General features: G+C 44.8%; 2 long non-coding RNA genes across 2 annotated transcripts in view; both read left to right on the top strand.

Moving 5' to 3' along the window:
- Positions 1 to 13,222, top strand: part of LOC123575747 — a 38,529-nt gene extending 25,307 nt beyond the window's left edge. Inside the window, exon 4 of the long non-coding RNA XR_006700974.1 lies at positions 13,180 to 13,222. This is a non-coding gene — a long non-coding RNA (uncharacterized LOC123575747). The remainder of the gene's footprint in view (positions 1 to 13,179) is intronic.
- A 46-nt stretch (positions 13,223 to 13,268) lies between these two features.
- LOC123575749 lies at positions 13,269 to 15,005 on the top strand. Its single transcript, XR_006700975.1, has 2 exons — positions 13,269 to 13,892; positions 14,117 to 15,005. It is a non-coding gene; the product is annotated as an uncharacterized LOC123575749 (long non-coding RNA).
- The last annotated feature ends 621 nt before the right edge of the window (positions 15,006 to 15,626 follow it).

The raw sequence follows: 15,626 nt of genomic DNA, 5'->3' as shown, positions 1-15,626 counted from the left end.
TTGATACGCAGCGTGATGCACACATCTTGAGAGTACTATGAGATCGTTTTGAATGTCAATGGTTTTCATTTCCTGATGGCAGCATTGATTATCAGTTGTTTTAATTATCCTTACCATTACACCCACATCAATCCATGCAGTGAAAGATCGGTGTCATTGTTGCCCCAGACTGGTTCCTTCACATAGGTTACCCTTCCTTAGGCTCCAGAGCTCAGTATGGGGGTGCCTAGAAGGTCTGAGATGATACACAGTATAGAGTGGATGGTGCCGATCCCAAGAGCAAGGGAATGCTTGCTGGGCAGTGGGATGGGGTTCAGGGGGGTGGAGAAAAGAGCCAGGCTACGGCCATGGTGTCCAAGAGGGAAGGAGTGCATAAGAATGAGTGGATCCTTGAAGTATTGACCATTTGGAGCAGAGAGATGGGAGGTGGAATTTCTGGGACCAAGGAAAAGGGAAGGAAAGGAAGGAAAATCGACAGGAGCTGTCCAGTGCCGTAGTGAGAGGAGCAGACTCAGGGTCAGACTGCTTCTGTCCAGGTCCCTGTTCAGCAACTCCTGAGCTGTGCATCTGTTGTCACTGAATCTCTGTGCCTCAGTTTCCTCACCTGTAAAATGGAGAGGCTAACGGCATTTACGCCCTAATTAGATCTTGTGAGGCACACATGAAATCATGTAAAAGGAGTGAATACTCTTTTTTCCTGGTTGATGTGTGGCCAAGGTTTGCTGAACGGATGGATGGGTGGTTGACTGGTTCAACTTTGGGGCCAGTCTTCGACGTTTACAATTTACAAGAACGACCTCTTGTTTCTCTCTCTGTCTCCGCCCCCCACCCCCCACCCCCCACCCCAAGCCTCATCACTTTCCCATCTGCCTGCTGTGGCAGAAACACTATTTTAATATGAAACTGAGTCACTCATTTTCCAAAAAAGAGAGAGGGAGAGAGTTTAAATTGCAGATGCCTCGGAGAGTTATTATATTAGAGTAAATGGATTTCATTTACAGTTCGATGTGAACTCTGACCTTTCTTGTTTTGATAAGGAAGGGTAGAGAGGACTGGCAGGTGAAAGGTAAGAAATCAAAGCCACTAGGGGAGGGGGATGCACAAAAGATGAGTACACCCAACACAGACGTGGCTGAGTGTCAAATTTTTAAAGCAAGCAGTATTTTTTTTAATGTTTATTTATTTATTTGTTGGGGGGGGGGCATGTATGAGTGGTGGAGGGGCAGAGAGAGAGAATCCTAAGCAGGATCCGATTGTCGGCCCAGAGCCCGACATGGGGCTCGGTCCCACAAATTGTAAGATGATGACCTGAGCTGAAATCAAGAGTCAGACTCTCAACCAACCACCTGAGCCACCCAGGTGCCCCAACAAGCAGTATTTTTATACATGGAGGACCCCGTTTTTGCAATGCAAAAATATTCTATACCATAACTACGAAATAAAAAGACAGCAGGAAAGTGGGTTCAGGACAAACAGTAAAGCTAAGTTTCTGCTTTTTAAAAAATGTTGAATAACCACATCCATGTATTCTTAGACTTCATCTGTTCGCACCTGGTACACACCCAGACGAATCCCTCCCTGCAAGAAGGAGGAGGAGGAGGCTTGGTTTCACTTTGTTAGCCAGCCCTCACAAGTGTCATTTCTAGAAGACTCTATGAGAAATCTGTTTTCTTTTCTTCTTTTTTTTAGTGTTTATTTATTTGAGAGAGAGAGACAGACAGACAGAGTGCAAGCCAGGGAAGGAAGAGAGAGAGGGAGACACAGAATGTGAAGCGGGCTCCAGGCTCCGAGCTGTCAGCACACAGCCAGACTCGGGGCTCGAACTCATGGACCGTGAGATCATGCCCTGAGCTGAAGTCAGACGCTTAACCGACTGAGCCACCCAGGCGCCCCTATGAGAAACCTGTTTTCAAGTTGGCAGGGGCGGTGGGTGGGGGAGGGACAGTACCACCTTTAAAACTGCTTGTCAGTTTGGACTTCGGGCTAAATGCTGTCAGTTTGGAACTCCCTCGGGAGGAAAGCCAAGCTTCTGGTCATCCCGTTATTGATCTCGTCTGTATTTCCTGATGACTATTGCTATGTCCACAGAGCTTTGCCTTTTTCACCCTCTTTCCCAACAGTCCTTGCAGTGTTTTTGCAGATTGATCTGTTAGCATAAACTCAATTATCAGTTTACTCTGATGACAATCACCATTACAGCTACTATAAAATTTACTTTTATAATAGACGTTAGTGTCATCTGGCTCCTAGTGGCTCACGAGTGCTTCCTTGCATCTGTGAGAAGCCCAGTCGAGGCAGCATTCAAAGGGGGTCGGAATGTTCTCTGGCAGAATGCCTGTGCCATATGGAAACTATACTCTGAACTGCCTTTTAAAAAACCAGTCTGGGGGCGCCTGGTTGGCTCAGTTGGTCGAGCGACCGACTTCGGCTCAGGTCATGATCTCATGGTTTGTGAGTTTGATCCCCGCGTGGGGCTCTGTGCTGACAGCTCAGAGCCAGGAGCCTGCTTCGGATTCTGTGTCTCCCTCTCTCTGCCCCTTCCCCACTCATGCTCTGTCTCTCCCTGTCTCTCAAAAATGAATAAACATTAAAAAAAAATTAAAAAACAAACAAACAAACAAAAACCACTCTGGGGGCACCTGGGTGGCTCAGTCAGTTAAGCATCCAGCCCTTGGTTTTAGCTCAGGTCATGATCTCATGGTTTGTGAGTTTAAGCCCCTCGTTGGGCTCTGTGCTGACAGCGTGGAGCCTGTTTGGGATTCTTTCTCTCCCTCTCTCCTCCTCTTTCTCTCTCTCTCTCAAAATAAATAAATAAACTTAAAAAAATAAAAATAAAAAAGCCGCTCTGTGCCCTATCCAGACTGCTGAGAAGCTCATGGCCCCACCCACTATATCAGCTTTTATTTTGAAAACTTGCAACAAACAAAATGCAGGCTCAGTGACGTGAATTATAGTCGGCTATCTGCCACTACAAATTGATTTCAGGAGGAAGACACAGTCGAGTTACTCTGGAGCCTCTCAAAGCAGGGGGATCACATTAAGGTGGGCCTAGTTTGTCTCCTAAAATGAGGTTCCCTCCCCTGAGAACTTCAGGGAGAGGCTGCGTTGAATCACTATTTCGTGTTAAGTTGAGGAATAAGATCCTTTCAGCAAATAACTTTTCCGTTCCGACTATGCGCAGGGCTCCCCACTAACCGCGGCACGAACCACATGCTGGCCTTGCGCAAGGGAGCAAGATATTGTAACCGAGATATTGTAGCAGTCTGACCAGGCTATCGGTTCTGACCCTGGAGCTGAGTGGGGACTCCCTCCTCAGAGTAGGGAGGACGCTTTTGCTGGGCCATTAACAATGAACAGGACTCTGACCCCTCAGAATGGAGAAGGGTACATTCCACTTACTAGTACGTCACCATAAACTGCCCTGAGACTTAACAACCATTTCACTAAGCTCACAGTTGCTACGGGTCAAGAATTCAGCACGACTATAAAGGGGACACCTTGTCTCTCCACCACCATATCTGGGTCCTCTACTAGGAAGGCCTCTAGGCCGGGGGGAGGGACCCCACAACTTGGAGCTGGAGTTATCTGGAAGCATCTCCACTCACATGGCTGGCAGTCGATACTGGCTCTTGGATCTGACCTCGGCTGGGGCTACCAGCAGAAGCACCTAACTGAGGCCTCGTCCCTGTGGCCTGGTCTCCCTCACAGTATGGCAGCCTCAGGACGGTTGGGTTTGTAACTCAGCAGCCCAGAGCTCCAGAAGCGAGCGGTTCCCAGACAACCAGGCACAGGCCGCATGGTATTTTCTGACCTGGCTTCTTCGGAAGTTATGACGTATCACTTCCATCAAACTCTCTTGGTTACAACAGGGACACCAAGGTTCACTAGCTCAGATGCAACAGGAGGGGACCCAGACTCTCACCTCTTTATGGAAGGCACGTGGCCAGTTAAAAAATGTCACGGGCATGCTAAGAAAGCATGGGAGCACGTGGGGTGTGTGCAGCTTTGGGTGGGTAGTCTAATGCTGCTAGAATTTTAGGTGTGGGGTGGGAAGTGGCAGAAAGTGGGGCTATAAATGTAGACTGGGGCCATCATGGGAAAAACCTTTACTGCCTTTGTGGCAGGCACCCTATCTTAAGCCACACACGATGGGAGAAATAAAACCTTGGTTTTTTTACGAGTCAATCCACTTTTTCTTTTGAGAAATTACATCAGGGTGTGAGAAGATCTGAGTCCTGGGTAAATCTCTGCCACTCGGCCTTGCCTGAGCTCGGTCCTGGGACCTCCTTTCTCTGGGGCATCTGCAGTGGCGGGGGGGAGCTGGGTCCCTGTTCCTTTCTGTCCAAGCTGGCATCTGCTCAGGTGTGCCTGCACCCGTTTTGTCCTGAGATGGTGATTCGAGCAGGGTACCACTGTACTGTCCTTTGGTACAGGGCTTCTAGAAGTCTGCTGGATTTCAGCTAAACTGTCCCCTTCACAGGCACACAGGGAAAATGTGGCTGCTCTCCTGCCCTTCTGTGGGGCTGCAGAGACTTCTGGGAGGTTGTCTGGGATCTCCTCGGTCTACCTACTGTGTTTCACGTCTCTGCCAGGCCAGCTGCACAGAGACATTTCTAAGGCTGGAGACCTTGGGGGCCTCCCCACGGGCTGTGACAATCAGTCCCCTTCCCCTCTAGAACCTCCAAATCTAGCAGTTCTCCCTCACTCCCTTTTGCCCTAAAAACCAGATTCCCTTCCCTGCAATGTACAAGCTGCACTGAATTACTTTCTAAAAAAATTTTTTAACATTTTTATTTATTTTTGAGAGAGAGAGACAGCACGTGAGCAGGGGAGGGGCAGAGAGAAAGGGAGACACAGAATCCAAAGCAGGCTCCAGGCTCTGAGCTGTCAACACAGAGCCCAATGCGGGGCTGGAACCCACGAACTGGGAGATCATGACCTGAGCTGAAATCGGACTCTTTTTTTTTTTTTTTTTTTTTTTTTAATTTTTTTTTCAACGTTTATTTATTTTTGGGACAGAGAGAGACAGAGCATGAACGGGGGAGGGGCAGAGAGAGAGGGAGACACAGAATCGGAAACAGGCTCCAGGCTCTGAGCCATCAGCCCAGAGCCTGACGCGGGGCTGGAACTCACGGACCGCGAGATCGTGACCTGGCTGAAGTCGGACGCTTAACCGACTGCGCCACCCAGGCGCCCCTGAAATCGGACTCTTAACTGACTGAACCACCCAGGCATCCCTTGCATTACCCTTTTAAATAAAATTGAGAAATACCATTCTTTCAGCGAACAATTTTACCATTCTCCCTCTCTCCTTTTCCGCCAGGCTCAGGATTCCTTAAGATCTAACCCAAAAGTGGTTCCGTACCAGGCTGTCTCAATTGTTTACTGTCAATGTATCGCGTGATGGTCTAAACCTGACTTACGCGGTCATTTAGCCTTGTCTGGCTCAGTGGTCAGTGTGATGTCAACAACCTCTCGGTAAACATGTCCTTTGGTTTCCCCGAGACGGAGACCTCTTGCGCTTATCTTGGTGATTTGCAGTCTAGAGATGAAGCTTATCCTGTGTGACTGAGCAAGGACTCTGGAAGGTGTACTTGGATGCCTTTGGATGCCTTGGACCCTCCTGATGCATTCTTTCTCTTGCTGTATTGTATTCCTTGTCTTCATTTAAGCTTGATGTCTGCATGCTTTAAAAAAAAAAAAAAGTCTAACCCAAAAGTTAACCCCAGAGGCTGAGAATGTGAGGGTATCTTTTGTATTTGTGACAGGAGGGCCTCCCTTTTGGAAACTCAAAGATAAAGACTGGAGTCTTTTGAATCTTCCCTTCTCCGAAGCAGCGAGGATGGGTGGGAAAAGGTCCCCGGGGTCAGAGTGAATAAGGAGAGGGGTAATCTTCTTATATATTGAAGGCATTACTATCACAAACCCGGGGGGCAGACACAGAGGTGCCCTCAGACCCCCCTCCAGGGAAAGGCTGACCGCCTGGCTCGGAGAAGTATGGTTGAGTTGTCTGATAGTTTCCTGTCTCCAGCCTTTTCAGAATCTGGCTCAGCATTTTTTTTTTAACTGTGGCAAAATACACAGGACATAGAATTTCCCGTCAGTGACAGAACCCTTAGAGCAGTCCTAAGTACATTCACGGTATTCACCACTACCTAGTTCCAGAACATTTTCGTCCGCGCAAAAGGAAGCCCCATCTCCATTAAGCAATTGATCCCTTTTTGCCCCTTCTCCCCAGCCCCAGCAACCTCCAGTCCACTTTCCGTCTGTATGAATTGGACTACTCCGGACGTTTCGTATAAATGGGATGTGTGTCCTTTTGTGTCTGGTTTTCCTTCACTCAACATGTTTTCAGGGCTCTTTCCTTGGCCCTTGTAAAATAGTGCTGCTGTGAATATTGGTGTGCAAGTTTTTCTCTGAACACCTGTTTTCAAACCTTTTGAGTATATTCATTTGGGAGCAGAATTGCTGAGTCGTATGGTAATTTTATGCGTAACGTATTGGGAAACCACCACACTGTTTTCTACGCTGGCTGTATCATTCTGCATCTCTACCAGCAATGTATAAGGGTGCCAGTGTTTCCGTATCTTCACCGGTACTTATTATCCAATGTTTTAACATTTATTTATTTATTTATTTATTGGTAATCTCTACACCCCATGTAGGGCCGGAACTCAGGACCCAGAATCGAGAGGCGTGCTCTTCTGACTGAGCCAGCCAGACACCCCTCCAATGTTTTGACTACAGCCACCCAATAAGTGTGGAGTGGTATCTCATTTGCATTTTTTTTTTTTTTTTTTTTTTTTTTGGAGAGAGCATGCCTATGAATGGGGAGAAGGGCAGGCAGAGAGAGAGGGAAAGAGAGAGAGAATCTCAACCAGGCTTCATGCTCAGCACAGAGCCCAATGTGGGGCTTGATCCCATGACCCTGGGTTCATGATCTGAGTCAAGCGCTCAACCCACTGAGCCACCCAAGAACCCCTGATTTGCATTTCTATAATGAATGATGCTGTCCATCTTTTCATTTCCACTGGCCATTTGTGTCTCTTTGGAGAAATGTCTATTCAAGTCCTTTGACCATTTTTAAACTGGACAGTCTTTTGTTGTTGACTCGTAGGAGTTCTTTATATATTCGGGATAATTGCCTCAGCGCTTAAGTTGAGATCCCTGCTTCAGGGGCATTCCCCCGGCCAATGACTGGGTAGGAAAGTGGTAGGAGTTCCTGGCCATTTCTACCCTATGCAGGTCTGCTCTAAAGGCAACCTTTGCTCGGGGTGCCTGGGTGGCTCAGTTGGTTAAGCATCTGACACTCGATTTTGACTCAGGTCATGATCTCATGGTTCGTGAGACTGAGCCCTGCATTAGGGCTCTGTCAGCCCAGACCCTGTTTAGGATTCTCTGTCTCCCTCTCTCTCTGCCCTTCCCCTGCACTCATTGTCTCTTTCTCAAAAATAAATAAATTAAAATTAAAAAAAAAATAATAAGGGCAGTCTGTGCTCCAAAGGTCCTTGTTGGGCTGGCAGAAATTTGTTAGGTATGTGTCACAGTCAGTGTGAGAGACCTCCCCCTGCCCGATCCTGCTTCTTCCCCTGTTTTCTTTTGCCAGTGTCACTCCCCAGGAAATTTTTTGGATGCCTATCCATCTCAGCATCTGTTTCCCCTAAAAGACAACCTGTGACAGCCTGGCAGAGAAGTTGGCATTTATTCCAGAAGCAAAGTGTTGGTTAAAAGCGTTCACGAAGTAGGAGGACACAATGTGCTTTTTAAATTTTTTTTTTTTTTCAACGTTTATTTATTTTTGGGACAGAGAGAGACAGAGCATGAACGGGGGAGGGGCAGAGAGAGAGGAAGACACAGAATCGGAAACAGGCTCCAGGCTCTGAGCCATCAGCCCAGAGCCCGACGCGGGGCTCGAACTCACGGAGCGCGAGATCGTGACCTGGCTGAAGTCGGACGCTTAACCGACTGCGCCACCCAGGCGCCCCTCACAATGTGCTTTTTAAAAGGTTGCCATCAGGGGCACCTGGGTGGCTCAGTCAGTTAAGCATCCGACTTCAGCTCAGGTCACGATCTCGTGGTCCGTGAGTTCGAACCCCGTGTCAGGCTCTGGGCTGACAGCTCGGAGCCTGGAGGCTGCTTCCGATTCTGCGTCTCCCTCTCTCTCTGCCCCTCCCCCATTCATGCTTTGTCTCTCTCTGTCTCAAAATAAATAAACGTTAAAAAAAATTTTTTTAAAGGTTGCCTTCAGAGTGTGGGCAGAAAGATAGAAGAGAACCTTATTAGTCAGGGTTGCAAACATTGGGGTGAGAGATGATGATGGGGGGCAGTTGAATTGGGAGATGGAAAATGGTGGGGGTGGAGTCACAGGATCCCTGCCCCTCAAACACACAGCTGGCCCATGTCCTTACTTGGCCAAGATCCATTGTTCTTTTACTGTCCTCCTGAATTTGATCTGCTAGAGTTTTATTTAGGATTTCCCCATTGATATCTGTAAGTGATACCAATGGTCTGTGGTTCTTTTGTGTGCACTCTTTGTTTGGTAAAAGGATTATGTCATCTTCATAAATTGGGCAGTTTCCCATTTTCTTCCATACTCTGAAGCAGTATGTATCATGGAAATGACCCGTTTCTCCAAAGTTAAAAAATAGCTAATATGAATATAAGATCATTTTTAATTGTAAACTTTAAATATTTTCAGTTGTCCTTTTTTTGTGGTTTCTTCTTAAAACAATCTGGGTAATTCTCTCTCCCTCTGCCTCTGTCCCCAACTCAAAACAGTCTGGGTAATTTATGTTTTCTAGAAGATCGTCCATTTCATTGAAATTTTCAAATTCATTACCTTTTAAACATGCACACAGATAATACTTTATAATCAAAATTGTGTTATTGTAAGAAATTTGGAAAAGAGGAGAAAATGAGAACCACTTACAATCAACTGAGAGAGAGAGAATCAATGTTAACATTAAGGGAAGGTGTTCCTTCTGTTTTTCTTTCTTTCTTTCTTTCTTTCTTTCTTTCTTTCTTTCTTTCTTTCTTTCTTTCTTTCCTTCTTTTAGAGAGAGAAAAAGTGCATGATTGGGGGAGAAGGGGAAAGATAAAGACAGAGAGAGAAAATCGTAAGCAGGCTCCACTCTTAGTGTGGAGCCTGATGTGGGGCTTGATCCCAAGACCTGGGATCATGACCTGAGCCCATACCAAGAGTCAGATGCTCAACCAACTGAGCCACCCACACGCCCCTATTTTCTTTTAAATTAAAAAAAAAAAAAAAAAAAACCTACATATTTGTTGTCATATCTCTGTTAAAAACAAGATAACAGGGGGCGTCTGGGTGGCTCGGTCAGTTAAGCATCTGACTTTGGCTCAGGTCATGATCTCACGGTTCGTGAGTTTGAGCCCCGCATCGGGTTCTGTGCTGACAGCTCAGAGCCTGGAGCCTGCTTCAGATGCTGTGTCTCCTTCTCTCTCCCTGACCCTTCCCTGCTCACACTCTGTCTCTGTCTCTCAAAAATATAAATAAGTAAATAAATAAATAAATAAAACAAGATAACAGGCCCCAAATGCTTATGCTAAGCCCCACGTCACCAAACCAAGACTTAATACTTTCAGCACTTCCAGAAATGGAATCTTAACCCAGTCGATCAGGAGTCACAGATTGGTACTAGTTCTAGTCATCTGCTGGATAGACCCCTGCCCGCCCCTAAAGGAAAGTGACTTTGCCACAGTTGACCCGCTTTTTGGCCTAGTATATCTCCCTTCTGGCTATAGAAGTCTTGCGTTTTGTTCAAGTCCTTGGAGCATCTTTCTATCTGCTGCATTGGATGCTGCCCAATACAAATAAATTTTTGCTCAAACTCTTAAATATTGTAATATGCCTCCATGTATCTTTTAACATCTCCTTTAGAATTTCTATTTGCTTCTCTCCCTTTTTAAAATTACATTTCTGGGGCGCCTCGGTGGCTCAGTTGGTTAAGCGGCCGACTTCGGCTCAGGTCATGATCTCGCGGTCTGTGAGTTCGAGCCCTGCGTCGGGCTCTGTGCTGACAGCTCAGAGCCTGGAGCCTGTTTCAGATTCTGTGTCTCCCTCTCTCTGACCCTCCCCCATTCATGCTCTGTCTCTCTCTGTCTCAAAAATAAATAAATGTTAAAAAAATAAAATAAAAAATAAAATTACATTTCTTCAGGGGCTCCTGGGTGGCTCAGTCCATTGAGCATCCAACTCTTTTTTTTTTTTTTTTTAATGTTTTATTTATTCTTGAGGGAGAGAGAGATAGAGCATGAGCGGGGACGGGGCACAGAGAGAGGGAGACACAGAATCCAAAGCAGGCTCCAGGCTCTGAGCTGTCAGCACAGAGCCTGACGCGGGGCTCGAACCCACGAACCGTGAGATCATGACCTGAGCCGAAGTCGGATGCTCAACCAACTGAGCCACCCAGGCGCCCCAGAGCATCCAACTCTTAATGTCGGCTCAGGTCCTGATCTCGGAGTTCATGAGTTCGAGCCCCACATTGGGCTGACAGCGCTTGAAACCTGCTTGGAATTTCTCTGTCCTCTCTGCCCCTGCTCCTGCCCCTGCTCATCCTCGTGTGTGTGCTTTCTCTCTCTCTCAAAGTGAACTTAATTAAAAAAAAATTTAAGGGGCACCTGGGTGGCTCAATCAGTTAAGTGTCCGACTTCAGCTCAGGTCATGATCTCACAGTCTGTGAGTGCGAGCCCTGCGTCGGGCTCTGTGCTGACAGCTCAGAGCCTGGAGCCTGCTTCAGATTCTGTGTCTCCCTCTCTCTCTGCCCCTCCCCTGCTCACGCTCTGTCTCTCTCTGTCTCAAAAATAAAAATGAAAACATTAAAAAAAAAATTTAATTACATTTTCAAAAGCTTATCTCTTTATAATTTCTTCAATAGCTCCTAAAATTTTTATTTTAACCTTACTGTTTTCCAGTGTGTTGATTAATAATCTCTTATTTTGTCTTTGTATTCCTCTTGCAATGGTCTTTTACTGCATCTTAACATCCAGATAAGGCATTCTGTCCATTTATTCTGTTTTTCTTGCCTAAGATTTGTGTTGTTGGACAGCTGTATTGAGTTATGATTTAGCTACTGTAACATTCATCCATGGTTATGTGGGCAATTCAATGATTTTCAGTAAATGCCAGGAGTTGTGCAAACCTCACCACAATCCACACATTTCTATCATCTAAAAAGACCTCCTCATAAGTAAAGCAAACTAAAAAGAAAATAAATAAATGAGTTCATTAATTAAAAGACACCCCTCCCCCCATGCCTATTTACATTCAACCTTCAGTCTCCCCTCCAGGCAACCACTGGTCTGCTTTCTGTGCCAAAAGATTTGTTTTTTTCTAGACATATCATGTGATAGAATCACATACTATGTGGGCTTTTATGCCTGACCTCTTCCACAGAGCATAATGTTTTGGAGGGCCATCCACAAGTCAGTACTTCCGATGTTTTAGCCACGTTCACCTACTCCTTTCTGCTGGTTTCTCCCTAGATTCTGGCGGCTCCCTCTTGTACGCATGGAGACCCACACCTTGCCAGACTAGAGAGGACCATTTGCAAATCTCTGGACCTCTCTCTCAGTGCGACTCTCTTATCTCGGGCACATCACTCCGTAAATATTAGATGTTTTACAGACAATTTTTCTGGCACTTCTATAAAAACATTGACCCAGCAGTGTTTTTTCTCTGAGTCCTCGGGACAATGCTTCCTTTCCTTTAGAAGCTGCAGAACCTTTCTCTAGGGTCTATAAATCTTCTCTGTGAATGAGGAGAGATCTGTTAAAGCCTGGAGATGGTCACTGGGCAGGTGACTAGGCTGTTCTAACCCTCCTTCACTGGGGGCAGGAACAGGGCCAAAAGGGATGGAGAGTTAGTGTTTCATGGGCACAGTTTCTGTTTTGGAAGATGAGGAAAGTTCTGGAAGTGGATGGTGGTGATGATCACACAACAATGTGGATATTCTTTTTTTTTTTTTTTTAATTTTTTTTTTTTCAACGTTTTTATTTATTTTTGGGACAGAGAGAGACAGAGCATGAACGGGGGAGGGGCAGAGAGAGAGGGAGACACAGAATCGGAAACAGGCTCCAGGCTCCGAGCCATCAGCCCAGAGCCTGACGCGGGGCTCGAACTCCCGGACCGCGAGATCGTGACCTGGCTGAAGTCGGATGCTTAACCGACTGCGCCACCCAGGCGCCCCAACAATGTGGATATTCTTAATGCCACAGGGCTGTATGCTTAAAAATGGTAAGTTTTATAACATAAAATTTTAACCTCCATTCTACTTTCTGTCTCTATGACTTTACCTTTAATTTTTTGCTTTTTAAATCTGTGATGATAGTATAAGTACTTTCCTGCCAGAAGGTTGGGGGATATGGATGGATATTCTCTCTCTCTGCTTTTTTTTTTTTGGGGGGGGCGGGGGGAGGAGATGGATATTCTCTTAAGGTCTCTTCCAAACATTATTTTTCTCAATATTTTTATTAAAAAAGCACATCGGTATCTGATCCCTGTTTTACAGATGACAGTCTGATTCCTTCAGAGTCGTGAGATTTTGTTTTAACATATTTTTGTCTAGAAAACACCTTTATGGTATATCCCCACTTTTCCATCTCCAAACTCTCTCTGGTGTGGCAAGCTGTATTTCTGAAGAGACTGCCTGTGTAGATGCTGCAGCTCTCATGAAACAAGTTCAGTAATAGTTATGAGAAAACCCAGTGGTCAAGTACTAAAATTCTTCCTGGGGGCACCTGGGTGGCTCAGTAGGTGAAGCATCCAACGCTTGATTTTGGCCCAGGTCATGATCTCATGGTTCATGAGTTCGAGCCCCCCGTCTGGCTGTGTGCTGACAGTGCAGAGCCTGCTTGGGATTCTCTGTCTCAAATAAATAAATAAGCCTCAGAAAATAAGGAAATAAAATTCTTCCTTGTTTCCAGCATTATCACTCTGTGAGTATATATGTATACAATGACTTCTTCTTCTTAGACTTTGAAATAACTGTATAGCCTATATTTGTTTTGATGTATTTTGATGAAGACTGATTCTCATAACAAGTCTCTGACACTGACACGGTGTGGATAAATGTAAGATCAGCGATACGGAATTCACAAACTGACATTGTTACTATTTCTAAAATTTCCTTTTTTAATGTTTATTTATTTTTGACACAGAGAGAGACAGAGCATGAGCTGGGAAGGGGCAGAGAGAGAGGGAGACACAGAATCCGAAGCAGGCTCCAGGCTCTGAGCTGTCAGCACAGAGCCCGACGCGGGGCTCGAACCCACAGACCGCGAGATCATGACCTGAGCCGTAGTCGGACGCTCAACAGACTGAGCCACCCAGGCGCCCCATGACGCTGTTACTATTGGCAAAAACGGTATCTTGACTGAGGCTGACTGAATGACTGCTGGGTATTGGGTACTGTGTTGGAGACAAGTAAGACTCTCCTACAGTGTGGATGGACCCAGAGGAGTGAAGTTTTCTCAGAAAGCACTGTAATGATCATCATCCTCTGCCAGTTGAGAAATCTTGGTGTTGATTCTTCTTTCGTTCCAGAGTTTGTAATTGACTGGACTCTTTAATTATTAGATACTTTTCTGTGAGGAAACCTTTGAACTTTTGGAGAGGAAGACTTTTATGTTTGATAGGAATTCTTAAGTTCTTTTTTTTTCAATAAAGACAGAGTAAGAAAATCCAGTAACAGTGGCTTCCTGCCTTACTGTCTTGAGGACAGCCAGTCTTCTCACTCAGGGCTAAATGTCCTGTGAAACTGATCATAAATGGTATGAATAGCTTTAATGGAATCTTGTCTCTTTCTTACACTATCTACAGAAGTTGGTGTCATTTACAGCTGACAATGAAATGAGAATCTGAATATTCTTAGGTATTTTTTTTTTTTCAACGTTTATTTATTTTTGGGACAGAGAGAGACAGAGCATGAACGGGGGAGGGGCAGAGAGAGAGGGAGACACAGAATCGGAAACAGGCTCCAGGCTCTGAGCCATCAGCCCAGAGCCCGACGCGGGGCTCGAACTCACGGACCGCGAGATCGTGACCTGGCTGAAGTCGGACGCTTAACCGACTGCGCCACCCAGGCGCCCCTCTTAGGTATTTTCTAATAGAGTGCTCGCTGGCTGCAATTCAGAATTATATCACCCTTTTATTAGCAAGGAGGTGTTCCCCCACCCTATTCACTCCTTCGACAAGTATTCACCAAGTGCCTTTTAGGTGCCAGATACTTATAATTAAATTCTTAACCTTAGGGCTTCGTGTCGATGGTTTGCCAGATTTTAAATTCTACTGCATCATGTAAGTTCAAGTTAATTAATTTTAGGTACCAAGAAATGAGACTTCCTGTTAAGATGAAAATTAACCTTATGAGATTAATACAGATATTTGAAAGCCTTCTTGTAATTGAAACAGTTTTTAAGATCTTCAAATTTTGATAAGTTGGGCCAAAATGACTCTATGAATAAATAAACAAACAAACATAAACAAAAAAAACCAACTGAACTTTTATATACATTTCAAATTGTTTTAGGGTATTGGAAATAATAGGGGAAATATTCAGTAACACACAATGTGTAAAATCTCAGTACATATTTTAAGAAATCCATAAATTGTGAGTTGATAAGCCCCTAAATACGACTGTTGGCCACAGGCATCAATGATTCAGGTGACTGTTTTTTATGGGATTACTAGAAGTTACATGGGCTATTTTTGAGTGAAGACATGAATTTTCCTTCAATGAACCTCCAGCAACAACAAATCTTATTTTATAAAATTCCGTGTTAATGGAGAGTCCATTTGGGAGTGTGCCAGAGGCAATGTTTCCTGTTGGTTTTCCTGTTCTATGAATAAGAATCTGAAACATGTATCTATTAAGTTGAAGGCTAACATGTAATTCTCTGCTCCAGAGACATTGAAGAAATGCGAATTATCAATGTTAACTCAACTTGAGTCAGCTGTTTAGTAGAATTAAAAATTGGAGATACAGGAAATCTTGTGTTCTTGTTTCTTTTTGTATTCACCAAAGAAATTGTCCTGTTTGGATGGCATTTCCATTTAAAGAAACTAAAATTTAATGATTCTATTTTTCCTGCTTTTCTTTGTGTGTGTGTGGTGGGGAAGGAAAGAATATCATGCAAGAAAGAACTTCTTTCACACACAGAAAATGGATTGCCTTAAGATTTTAGAGGAGTAATTCTTAAAATGATGTCTCTTGCCCTTGTATCTGCAGTAGATTCTGAAATATTCTAAGATTCCAGATTCATTTTTCTGCTGCATTTATATTTCCTAATTCTCACTGTTTGTCTTATTAACGGGGAATGCAATTCCTGTATCAGTTTGTTCCCCTTGAGCTCGTGTCTAAATATTCCATTAAACTTACTAACATCAGGGATGCCTGGCTGGCTCAGTCAGTAGAGCATGCAACTCATGATCTTGGGGTTGTGAGTTCAAGCCTCACATTGGGTGTGCAGCCTACTTTGAAAAAAGTTACTAACTTCAGAATTGGGAGGATTCTTTCAGTATATTCAAAGGCTTTCAGATTAAATAATTGAAGACCACCTAAAATATTTTAACAAGAATTAGGCTTCTACAAACTACATCTTTTTTT

This window comes from Leopardus geoffroyi, chromosome C2 (genome assembly GCF_018350155.1).
Source record: "Leopardus geoffroyi isolate Oge1 chromosome C2, O.geoffroyi_Oge1_pat1.0, whole genome shotgun sequence".
Classification (NCBI taxonomy): Eukaryota; Metazoa; Chordata; class Mammalia; order Carnivora; family Felidae; genus Leopardus; species Leopardus geoffroyi.
The sequence above is the reverse complement of the archived record's forward strand: the minus strand, read 5'-3'. Positions and strand labels throughout refer to the sequence as shown.